At 46.2% G+C, this 13,139-nt stretch overlaps 1 long non-coding RNA gene across 2 annotated transcripts in view; it reads right to left on the bottom strand.

The window, feature by feature from the left end:
- The window catches only part of LOC146856777 (uncharacterized), a 923,944-nt gene that overhangs the window by 326,675 nt on the left and 584,130 nt on the right, over positions 1 to 13,139 (bottom strand). Inside the window, exon 5 of one of the 2 annotated variants that reach the window (XR_014979500.1) lies at positions 5,180 to 5,316. The exons of the other annotated variant lie outside the window; for it this stretch is intronic. This is a non-coding gene — a long non-coding RNA (uncharacterized LOC146856777). Of the gene's footprint in view, positions 1 to 5,179; positions 5,317 to 13,139 lie in introns of those variants that run through there. 2 annotated transcript variants of the gene reach the window in all.

The following is a 13,139-nucleotide window of genomic DNA, read 5'->3' as shown; positions in this document are numbered from 1 at the left end:
TGGTGCCGATTAAATTTACCTCACGGAGTTCTCAACACAGCAGTTACTTCGAGACAGCACTCACACTGTAGATTATCACGAAACATTTTGCATAACTTTTAAGGCCTGATGTCTTAAATCTGAAAGGGCCTCCTGCTGAGTCACTTACATAATGAATGTGCAGAATGAAATATTATTCATGCGCCTATTTCTAGATGAAAAGAGATGCTTCCAGATGCCAGATGAAGTGAAAAGAAGAACCCCAAGAGAGTAAAGAGGTGCACAGTTAATTACAAGTGTGTGCGTGTGTATGTGTGTACATGCAGTGGCGGCTGGAAAGTCTGCCGATTAGCGGGCTGGGAAAAAGGTTTAATACATTTTTTTTAAAAGCACATGATACAATTAAATACACAAAAGAAATGAAAAGGTAGTTATCATGTTTTCCGGAGACATGTCCTCCTCACTCCGGTCTTCTTCTTCGCCTGACGTCACTCACATCCAGCTGGTCTTTACCAATCCTGGTGCTGCATGAGAATAGTGCCAAGATTGGAGGGAGCGGGCTCTCTTTCTACTGCCAAGGACACTGGATGCTTGTGTAGGCTCTCAACCCGGCTGTCTAAGCAGCGGCAGCTCCTCCGCTATGGCGGAGGAGCGTCGCCCCACTGCTTTTTCGCAGTGCGAGAAACAAACATAAAATGGTTAGAACTTTAAGTTATTGCCATTTTATGTTTGCTTTACGGGGGGCAGGCGGGGCTGCTCTGCTCTCTGAGCAGGGCAGGAGTGGTGTGCCCACTCCGGAGTGCACAAACAGTGTTTGGTCAGCCCTCTCGGGCTGCCCAAACCAGTCATGCGCACTTTGCCTTTCTCCTTGCAGGCTGTGATGCAGCCTGCATGGAGAACATGCCCACCCCGCTAGCCCCTGGCTGTGCGCCGTGTTACGGCACTCCAGACCAATCAAAACGCTGCATGCAGTGTTGTGATTGACTTAGGGGAGGGAGCCTGGCTCTCTGCTTCCTGTTCCTGTCAGAGGCAGGAGAGCAGGAGCCGAGAAGACACGGGACCAGGCCGCAAGGTAAGTTTTAATTTTGTTATTTTTTAAATTATACCACCCCCTGCGTGACCCCTCCCCCACACGACCTCCACTGTGACGCCCTTGTGAACCCCACCCCCCTACCCACACGCCATGCCAGACGCAACTTTGTCTAAAACAGCTGGGTTGAGAGGTTTATAGTGCGCATGTTAGGCTGGCCGTCGCAAGACAGCCAACCAAAGGGCCATGCACACTAAATACTAGTGCACAGTCAGGCATGCTGCCACTCTACAAGCCCACCCCGCCCTGACACTCGGTTCAGGACGTGTTGACGGGAAATAAAATGGTAATGAATTAACTTCATTACCATTTATTTTTCATCTCTGGGGCAATTAAGTGGGGCAACCCTCCTCCGCTCAAATAGAGGAGCCACTCCTGTGTACATGTTGTTCTTGTGTAGGTTTTCCAAAAACTGTAAAACTCTTGAAGGAAGAGATGAAAATATTAATAAAACTATAATTCTGTTTTCTGATGCAGGATAAAATTATTCCTTAGTGGCAAATGTCAATTTTAAATTGTATCAGCAGAATATTTATGTGTTACAGTAGGTTTGAATTTTGGACCCTTGTTGAACCATTGTCTATGACCCACATCAAAAGTTCAGGGCTAAATGGTGATGAGAATTACGAGGTTAATGATAATTGCAACACCCTCACTGTTTTCCACTAAGAGATTCCAACAGCTCAAACCTGGCAAACATTATTGGGGGAAAAAGCCTGTAAAAAAGGGGTGATTTAAAATGTGATGTGTTGAATTCAGGTTTTTCTTGTGCAGATTCTGTATGTTATGCATCATTTGGAAGCTGAAAACTCAGAATAGAAGGTATTTACCATACATTGTAAATATCTGCACCCATGATAATGGGATTAACCAAGTTTGTTAAATACCTCACTCTATTCCATGAAACTTGAAATGAAACTCCATGGGGCTTATTTACAAGCCGCTTGTGCCACCGGTACGTCACTTTTTCCCATATTAATAGTGACACACTGGTGGCGCAAGGGGCTTGTAAATAAGCCTGTATATGTTTTTAAATATTTTAAAAGCAATAAAATAAGCCAACAATATGTGCATTTTTGCTGCATACTTCACTAATTGCTACCGAACTGGAGGTGGCTTTTTCATTATTTCAGCATGAATCTGTACTAGTTCAGTGCAGTAATGTTATATATACGCAACAAATTCTGTTCATTGCCTCAACTTTGTAAGATTTTGCACATATCTGATGCAGCATTTTTATGCACCAGAAAATTGCAAATTATCTTAGAGGACCTTAGAGGGACTGCTTCTAAAAAAATGTCTAGAACCCCTCGGGCCACTGAAAGGATGTTTAGTGCTCGGAGCAAAATAGTATTTTGCCTTCTGGAGCACTCCACAATCATTGAACGAGAAAGGCTGTCTCAGGCCTGTCGAATGAATTTGATGCTTCCAATCTGTGGTGCTTTAAACTTGGCTTTCCTGGTCTTATCCAAGAGTCGCCATGCAAGCTATAAGTGCCCTTCGGCAAGCAGATCTTTCCACGCGCTAGCCGCCATCAAGGGATCTCTTGCTCCTACACCATCTCTATGCCTTTATAGATAGAAAATACTTTATGAGGCAGCCGCAGATCTTGATGTTTCTTACATTTGCCTTACATAGCATGCCTTGCAATTCCATAACAATCAGCGCCCAGACGCCATAACAATTATTGAGACTGATGCACATCCTCTCACAGTCAACATTCTCAGCCACTGGCAACCTGTGTAATGTGCATAGTGCCTGCCCCGCATGTCTTGACCCTGGTGCTCTTGTCACAACAGAAGCCTGATCTCAAATTCTCTATCCTTCATAAGTCAAAGAGAAAACCGTTGGCCAGACTTAGAAATTCAGTTACTGTCTAATGAAGAGGCATGTCCATAGCCTGGGCGCGAGCTTTGTTTAACTGTGCTAGAGAAGGAACAATTCCTCTAATATCTAGTGTCACAGGTGGGAAAAAATGGACTTCTGTGAGTTAGCACTCCAGCTAAAGTTCATTATCAAAAAGTACCTATTTCATTACTTGCAACGTGTACTATTTGCTCTTCAAAATCACAGTTCTGTAATTATGTTCTGGCAAGGTTTGTATTTATTTATTAGTTTTATTTTCTCTTGGATGTCACTTTTTTCTTTCCATTGTTTGATATTCTTTTTCTGTCTTTATTATTATTACATGTTTTTTCTATTCATTGCTGTTTCATTCATATTGTAATATTTGTTTCCATATATATATGTTTGTATATTCCTTAACAGAGTTAAAGGAACTCTGGAAGGCAATGCAAGCAAATGGTGTCTATAAGCGCTGTAACCCCTGTGCACAGATAAGATAAGGATGGAAAATTTTGCCAAGTATTAACTGTCAGAGAATAGTTAGTTCCTTCAGATTCATTCATGGCCAGTAATGGATTGGGGAAGCCTAGACACAAGCTACAGTTGACCCCTTGGTTGAGTAAAATGAAAAACAACACAAATCATAATATAAGGACATGTATTTTAGGATAATGGAAATTTAGAGAAATACTTAAATTGATAAATGGTGCTTCTGGTGTAGACGCGGTGCAAGTGAAAGAGTGACAAATTGATAAGGGCACAAATACAGAATGTAATGGTCAAACAATATGAGTCAAACTATTATTATACCAAGCAAAATCGGGCACTGTTTATTATAGTTAATGCTAAATGTATCAAAATGCAATTTGCACTCATTTTAGTACTGATTACTGGGCTTAAAAGATTCCATTGAGAACAATATTATTTTCTGTTTTGGTCATTTTTAGGTCGAGCCTAGAGTCAGCGCGCATGCCTTGCTCTGAGAGGTATGCTGTATTGGAGTATGGATTTGAAGCCCCATTCCCATTTTCATTGGCTTGTCTCATTGCCCTTCATAAATGCTGGCTTCTGATATGTAAATGGGCTCATTAATCCCTCCTTAGTACCGTCTTGTCTTTATTTGTAAACTCCATGGCGACTGGCCCTTTTACTTCGGTTGTTACATGGTATGTATTATATAGTCTGTAAGCACTATTTTCTTTATTTAGTTTCCCTTACTGGAGTCACAACATGCGCTGCTTCAGCTGGTTTTTAATGATGTTCCACGACATCGCAGCGTGCTGCACGCTTTTAGAAATGTATTTTTTTAAATTAGAGCAGCTGCGCTTATTCACAATGAAGCCGCACGCACCACTCGCGGGACGAGACAGGAGTTTTTTATTTTATTTACATAAATTCACAGCGGACGCGAGTCTCCCGCAACTAAATGAATTTTTGTAGCTGGTATTTACCTCAGTGTTTCTTTAATTTGTATATTGCCACTGCATATTGCCATGTAAAATTGCTCACGTATGTAATGTTTCCAAATATTAATTTTTCATAGCAGTTTGTGTTCCCAGGAGACCTTAAATTAAAATAAAGTCTATATACTTAAAGACGCTCGACATGTTTGAGAAGCAATTTCAGATGCCCGCCTCTTCTGCTGACTTGTTTGTCCCTTTTCTGTGTTTACCACTGCACAGCAAGGCTGAAGATGTGCGCTTGAGGCGGATAGTCACTTCTATCTCCACCTTCAGTCTGGCCAGGTCCAGCAACCACAGAGTCGTTTTGTGCAGTGCTCAATAATGTATTGTTGAAATGCTTTGCCTTTGATGAGGCCTAAGGGGTGGCCCAACGACATAATGAGCAATAAACATGTGAAGTGTAGAAACTGAGCCTTTGACGGTATACGGTGCCCAGATGTCCCCCTTTATTTCCCTGCGCCACAACTCCAGATTTCACTATGTGTTTGGCACAAGACAAAACTAATCTTGCAGTTTTCTGGTTTTGAACATGAAACATGTTTCCTGATCTGCTATCCTAAAATGTTTCCCATTTCCCCTGAGAATTGAAATATGCCTAGCATAAGTAACGGTAAGTTTCAATTCTATTAAGGACACAGAGGCGAGGATTATGCTTTTCTTTCTCCGCTTTATTCACAACATACATTTCACAGCAGCCAGAAAAGCAGCATAAATGATTTTATCCCCACAACATAGGGAAAAAAGTCCATTTAATCCAAGAAAAACAAATCAAGCCTGTGTTCAGATTACAAAACCCATAGGTCCAAAGGGCATGTAACACCAGAAGTCCTTTCATAGTGTCTATAACAAATAGAAGGTTCCTCCATTTTAGGTGTCCCTCCTCTTTCTTCGCGCGAGTCACGCAACCGAGTTACTGGTCCTGTTTGGAACTGTTATTTCCTGAAACAGAAAGAGACAACGTGAGAGTCTCCCAGGGGATACTCAATTCGTAAATCTCAGACATCCATGTTCACACGAAATGTTACATGTCATAATAGCAACGGCAGAAAGCATGGGGAAAAAACTGATTACTTACACCCATACGGGAGGGTTCGCACAAGGTCGTGCTCCGGGAGGGATAATCCTCACCTCCATGTCCTTAATAGAATTGAAACTTACCGTTACTTATGCTAGGAAAATTTCGATTCTATGTCAGGACCGGCGGCTCCGATTATGCTAGTTCAAAGCTTACTTACCACCAACTGAGCAACGTCCACAACTGGTTTGAAATAAAACCGCTTAAAGGTGGAATCTGAGGACCAATCCGTGGCGTGCATTAAGTCCTCCAAATGGGCCCCCAGGGAAAAAGCCTTAGAAGCCATCGCACCCCTGGCTGAGTGAGCTCCAAACTTTTTGGTATCGATACCCGCTTCTTGCATGACCCACTGCACCCACCTGGCAATGGTGGGGGAAGAGACTGTTTTGTGCGGTTTCCTTAAAGCAATAAGGAGTTGACGTTCGCCCGGGGGACGAAGTTCTAGTGTTACATCTTCATATGCCTTAAGGCAATTCACAACACACAACTTGGGAACCTCCAAAAAAGCTTGATACAAAATCGATCTTGAGGAAGACTTAGTACGGCGACCCACCGTAAACGGGACTCCTTCTGAAGAAAAAACTCTCGCCGATATGTCCAACGCTCGCACGTCCGAGACTCTGCGACTTGAGATCAGGCATAGAAGCATGGCCAACTTTGCCAAGATTTCCATCAAAGAAAGATACTTAATGGGTTGCCAAGAAAGGAAGCGATTCAAGACCAGACTGACTTCCCACAGGACAGAATAGCGCGGCTCCGGAGGCAATGAAAGACGATTACCACTCAGGAGCCTACAAACAAATGGATGTTCTCCAATTGGAGCCCCCTCAACCGGATAGTGAGCCGCTGAAATAGGGGAGTGCACTGAGTTAATGGAGCGGCACGCCAGCCCGTCTGCCGCTAACTCCGCCAAGAAGTTTAAGACGGGAACGACTCTGCGACCATGGGATCCAAGCTCCATCGAAGACACCAACGCATCCACTTGGTCCAGGCGGAGCGATAACGATTTGAGGTACTGTCCACCCAGGCTTTGGATAAGGGAGCCTCAGCCTGTCTCGAAAGGCCTGGGAGTGACCAACGTCGCCTGAAAGCCGCCATGCCATGAGGCAGAGAGAACCCTGGAGAACGAGGTGATGCTGTTCTCCGTCCGGATTCAGAAGGAGAAGAGGAAACAGGGGGAGTAGGATTGGAGAATCCCAAGAAAGTTCCAAAAGAACTAGAAACCAAACTTGGGACCTCCAATACCTCTGCCCTCTGATGGCAGATCTACGCCACTGACCGCACCGCCATCGAGAAAGGGGGGGAAGGCATAACAACTCTCCCGACCCCATTCCTGGAGGAACACATCCGTGTCCTCCGTGAGGGGATCCGGTCTCCAGCTGAAGAAGCGCGGGAGCTGGTGGTCCAGACAGGATGCAAAAAGGTCCACCGAGAATGGGCCCCAGAGGCTGTCTAACCACCTGAAGACTTGAATGTCCAATTTCCACTGGCTGGAGTTCCTGAAATGCCTGGAGTGCCAATCTGCCACCTCGTTGGCTTGGCCAGGGAGATACTCTGCCGTCACTGAAATGTGATGAGCCAGACAATAGCCCAAAACTCCTTCACCAGATTCACCATGGCCCAGAAACGAGGGCCCCCCAGGTGATTGACGTAATGGACCGCTGAGACGTTGTCCATCTTTAATAAAACACATGAATGCACTCTGTCCCTGGTCAAGCATTGAACTGCGAATGACCCCGCTAGGCGCTCCAAACAATTGATGTGTAATGCCTGTTCGTCTAATCACCAGGCGCCGCCGGTGGAAAAGTCCCCACAGCGAGCGCCCCACCCCGAACTGCTGGCGTCTGACTCTATAACCAGGTCCGGAACCGACCCGAAGATTGCCCGGCCGTTCCAGGCTTCCATGTGGGTGAGCCACCAGGACATTTCTTCTTTGACCTCCGCCGAGAGGGGAACCAACTGATCGTATGACAGAGCTCTCCTGAGATGATGCACTTTCAGACTTTGTAAGGCCCGATAGTGAAGGGGCCTCTGAAAGACTGCTTGGATTGACGAGGAGAGGAGCCCACCACCCGGGCAACCTGATGGAGAGACGTGTGAGTCTTGGAGATGGTCTGCATCAACTCGTGTCGAATCTTGGCCATCTTCCGAGATGGCAGGCTTAAGGAAGAGTGAAGTGAATCCACTACAAACCCGAGGAACACTATACTCTGAGAAAGACTGAGTACTGATTTGTCTCCGTTGATGACGAAGCCCAACCCCTGTAAGAGGGAAACCGTCTGCTGTAGCTGAAGAGTCAGCTGCCTGGGACATTGTGCCATGAGTAAGAGGTTGTCCAGATAGACGATCATACATATCCCTTGGCTCCTTAAGAATTCCACCGCTGGGTGGAGTACCTTTGTGAAGCACTAAGGTGTCAAGGAAAGCCCGAACGGAAGGGCGGTAAATTTGTAAATCTGACCCTTCCAGCAAAATTGAAGGAACCACCGGTGGGGAGGATGGATGGGGACCACCAGGTAAGCATCCTTGAGGTCCAGCCGGACCATCCAATCGCCCAGGAGAAGGACATCCCGGAGGAGGTGAATCTCCTCCACTTTGAAATGTCGGTAAACCAACCACCTGTTGAACTCTTTGAGGTTGATTACCGGACGACGACCCCCGTCGGTCTTGTCCACCAAATAAATGTTGCTGAGGAAACACTGGTATGCAGAGCTGAACGACAAATGGCTCCTTTGCAGAGCAGCTTGGATACCTCCTCGTCGACCAGCTGTGCATCGGCAACGGAGAAGGTGATCGGGCACGGAAAGCTTTCCTGGCGGGGAAGATCATAAAACTCGATATGAAATCCCCGGATGGTTTGCAAAACCCAAGCGTCTTGTGTGATATCCGCCCAGGCACCCTGGAAGGCCACTAGCCGGCCCCCGATACAAACCTGAGATGCGGGTATAATACTTACTGTTGTCAGGACTGCCGTGTGCGTTGTTTTTGAAGCTGCCACGCCCTCGGATGCATTGTCCCCTGGTAGGGTAGAAATTTGTGTAGTTTGCGGTTGAGTCATACTGTCCCCGCCCGGAGTCTTGTCCCTTACCGGAAATCTACTGTCCGCCACGGCGGGTCACGCAGCGACTGGCCCCTTGGGAAAAACGGGAAGGGAAAACCCTTTTGATGTTGGACTGGGCCTTGTCCAACTAGGTAAATGTGGCTACAAATTTGCCCAGCTATTTAACAAAGGGATCTCCGAAGAGGCTCCCTTGCGCCACTGCCCCTGCCTCTGAGAAGGCCAAATCGCCCAATTTTGGGTCCAATTTGATCAGGAGCGAACGCCGTCATTTCGATCGATAGGGCACAATTGGGGTTACACAAAAAGATAACCGCCCGCTGTGCCCAGTTTGACAGAACTTCAGGGGATATGGTGGAACCGGTCACCTTCGCATCCTCCGCCATATCCAGGATTTTCGTTAGGGGCCCTATTGCAACCGAAAGCTTATCCTGGCAGCACCTCCAGGAGCGATCAATGCCTTTACGGGGATCTTTTATGTATTTGGCCAGGAAGACGGCCATCTTGAAGTCAAGCTCCGGGGTAAAAGCTACTTTCCCTTCCAACGTGGGTCACGGACACTCTGACCTTAAACACTCCCTGGCCTCCTTTTCCAAGGGCTTGTGAAGGGGACCCGCCACAAACTTGGCCACGTTTTCCCCAGGCGCCCAGGCTGCCGACCGCGGATGGATTATTTCATCTGGGTCCAACATGCCCGAACTATCCTGTGGCAATGTGGTGGAAGAACTGGATGGGCGCCAAGACCACAAAGACCCATCGTCGTCATCAGCATCTGACGGCGTACCACCGTCAGGGGACGGGAGGTCAGCGGAGGAGAAGGAGTCGGCCCTGGGGCAGGGAGAGACGCAGGGGGGTGCAACCGCCTTAGCCAGAAAAGCGCTTCTGAGGCACTCAAAAGCATCTTTGTCTTGGAGATGGTTACACCCGGAAAGGCGAGAATATTCTTTTTTCTCTGGTGCCCACAAGGTGTACTCCAGACTGGACTATATCTTCATGTCTCGCCACCTGCTGGCTAGGGGGGATCTAGCCGAGTATAAAGCGAGGGGTCTATCAGACCACTCCCCCCTTGTGGTGACAATAGGCAACCGGAGACAAGGACAGGGGCACTGGAGGGTATCAGCGTGGGACCTGCAGAACGCGCACGTACTGAGGGGCTTCCGAGCAGATGTTAAGGTTTGCCTAGCCGAAAATGAGGGCTCGGTGTCGTCGCCTGTGACCCTCTGGGAGTCCATGAAGGCGGTCATGAGGGGTAGGGTCCAGGATAGGATTGCAGAAGAGAATAGGGAAAGGCAGAGGGAATTGCAGACACTGGAACGCCGCATACTACAGCTAGAGAGAGAATATCACATTGGTCAGGCACGTGGGACACTCCGTCAGTTACTAGACGTTCAACGGCAATACAGGGATCTCGCCACGGGGGAAGCCAAAAAACAGGCGATGGCGACGCTCCACCGCCTATATGACGTTGGGGACAAGTCGGGCAAGTTGCTGGCATGGTTGAGTAGAAAGGAGAGGGACGCGAGGTGGATAGAGCAGGTGAGAGATGCACAGGGGAACCTGGTGCGTTCAGATGCTCAGATCTCGGAGGCGTTCGCGGCTCACTTTAGGGCATTTTATGCGGCACGGGACCTGGGCACGCAAGAAGACACACTGACGTACATGGCAGATCTTGACCTACCAGTGCTCACAGCTGGGGACCTCAAAGAGCTGGAGGCTCCCCTCACGTTAGACGAGGTCAAAAAGGCACTGACCAGGCTTCGGGTGGGGAAGGCGCCGGGCCCGAACGGGTTTCCGGCGCCTAAGAAGCACCGCGGTAAATGGAGGCAGCCGCGCAAGCAGCCAGAAAGCTCCCGCGGCTGCAGGGGATCTGAAAGTCAAAAAATAACACAGCAATGACAACAAAGCTTGGAACGAAACGCCCTGGGCACAGTCCACTTTCGGAATATCAGTGCTCCGGGGCCGTAAATAGCCCTTAACAAGACATTATAACACCAACTCAACGAGAGAGAAAAAAGTGACTTAGCTGGCTGCGAAGCAGCGAAGAAAGAGGAGGGACACCTAAAATGGAGGAACCTTCTATTTGTAGTAGACACTGTGAAAGGACTTCTGGTGTTACATGCCCTTTGGACCTATGGGGTTTGTAGTCTGAACGCAGGCTTGATTTGTTTTTCTCGGATTAAATTGACTTTTTTCCCTACGTTGTGGGGATAAAATCATTTATAAAGCTTTTCTGGCTGCTGTTAAATTTATGTGGTGAATAAAGCGGAGAAAGAAAAGCATAATCGGAGCCTCCGGTCCTGACATAGAATTATAATTTTCGTTTCAAACTATCAGCCTCTCCTGCTCTCAGTTTAGAATAAGTTGAGGGTTCAGTTTGAAAAAGAAAGGCAGCTGTGATAACACAAGCATTTGCAATACAATAGATCTCGCATTTGTGAGAGTTTAAGCTATTAGCATTGTAAAAAATAATGCTTTTTGTTTATGTTTTAAAGACCAAAACACAAATAAAAGGCATAGTCATTTACAACGCTAATTGCTCAAATGTGCGTAAATGTGAGACCTATTGCATTGCAAAGGCTTGTTACATATGTTCTCTAAACAAGTAACAATGCTCTCGAACCAAGGGCAGTGTGCATGCTCATATCATTTTTGTTTTTATATCACTATATGCCTTGTCTTTTTCCCCATGTGTGTCAAATCACTGTACACTCTCTAGACCACCATCTCCCGTCCATTATACTTCCGTATTTGCCCTCCATGCAAGCTTACCCGTACCAACTCCCCCCAAAGCAAGGTATGTCCTGCAGCGAACTTTTACCTCTTAATCTGACCATTCCTTGACATCTAATCTTTTCTCATCCTATCCTTCAATCTCTGTTATGGAAAAGCCCATAGCCATTATCCCCAACATTCTCCCACATCTCTAGCGCACCCCCTAAGAAAAACCTGGAGAACTCGGAATCTCCTGCCCCGTCACACCATCAGAAAGCCTATATATGGTCTCATTTCAGTCACACTCCACTTCTATGACACAAGTTCAACTCAGCAACTTCCATTTAACTTTCTCAAAAATCCGAAGGTATCCAGCGCTCCTCTCTCCACAGCCATTCCTGGTCACCTACAACAAAAGCAAACATATTTCAGGAATATGCGATTTTACATCGCATGCGGTACAACGCATGCGATTACAACGCGGTCATTACAACAACCTTGTTGTGACAATGCATACCATTACATCGCAAGTCGTTTCTACGACTTGCTGTAGAGGGCGCGCTGGATTTAGGAATAGTATAATCTACTATTCCAACTCCCGTCTGGGCAACAGTAGGGAAGGTGTTGGAATAGTAAATTATACTATTCTTTAGTTTAGAGCGACCCCTACAGCAAGTCATAGAAATGACTTGCGTTGTAATGGTTAGCGTTGTAACAACGCGGTCGTTGTAATGATCGCACTGTAATTGCATGGGTTGTACCGCATGCGATGTAAACGCTGCATCCCATATTTCAGGTTACAACCCATCCTGGTATAGACAAATCTCAAGATATATTTGAAAAAAAAAAACATCATTGCAGTCTACTCTCTGTGCTGGCCCTGACATGGTGTGCCACATGAAACAATATTACCTTGTTACACAATGATCATGGGAACCCCGGCCTGCCTTTTTAGGGTTTGAGGGATTACATTTGCTGATAAGATATCACTGTATACCCTGAACCTACATAACTCATCTGCAACAGATGCCAGCTCTCACACTCAAACAAAAGACATTGCACAATGGCCCAAACTTCTTACTGCTAATTTGACACCCTCCCTCTTTAGGGCATCTGTCATATTAACCATCAACATCTCCATTGTCAAAATGAGACGATAACCTTATCAATCTGTGTGACTTCAATGCATGGCTCTAAACTACGAAGGACCATCAATAGAAGGCCTAGTCTCACGGCTTCACGCTTTGCTGGTCAAGTAACTCATTATCAAGTCATCAAATTATCCCAGGCACGCCCTTGACTGAATCATTTTGAACAGTGGCAACATTCCTGCCTTCAAACTACTTCTCCTGACCTGGTCTTACCATGCAAACATTCCTTTTAATTTAGCACCACTAAAATGTTGCAACTCTAAATGAAACTTATCACTAAGAATGCTACATTGTCTCAGGAATATCCTTCATCCAAAATTGGTGTCTGCCTACAAACTCCACCTCCCAATTTCGATGAATCGCTAACAAAATCATTCAAAACCATCCTCCCAAACAAAAAAAGTCAACATTTGAGTCACACCCGGTCAGCCAAGGAGGTTGCATATCTGCAAAGCACACACCTCTCTTTTGCATCAGCCCTATGAAAGGAGATTTTCAGGATAATGTGACAATTCAAGAACAGATAGGTTTGCTCAATGGAAACAGCCCTGTTTCTAACCCTTTAGCAGTGCCTTTCCACTCTCGTTAAAAGCCAGAAATTACACATATCCTATAGCAGAAAGACAACACTGAGTAAGCTACACTGTCAACCAGACCTGCTAATTTCGAAAGTGAAAACAAATACACTATAGTTGTTCTCTCCTATGTCAGAACAATCATTTAAAGAACCAATATCAATTAAGTAAAAATCTGGATTCCCAGGAGA

Source organism: Triturus cristatus, chromosome 3_2, assembly GCF_964204655.1.
Source record: "Triturus cristatus chromosome 3_2, aTriCri1.1, whole genome shotgun sequence".
Classification (NCBI taxonomy): domain Eukaryota; kingdom Metazoa; phylum Chordata; class Amphibia; order Caudata; family Salamandridae; genus Triturus; species Triturus cristatus.
This window is presented reverse-complemented; position numbering and strand designations above follow the sequence as displayed.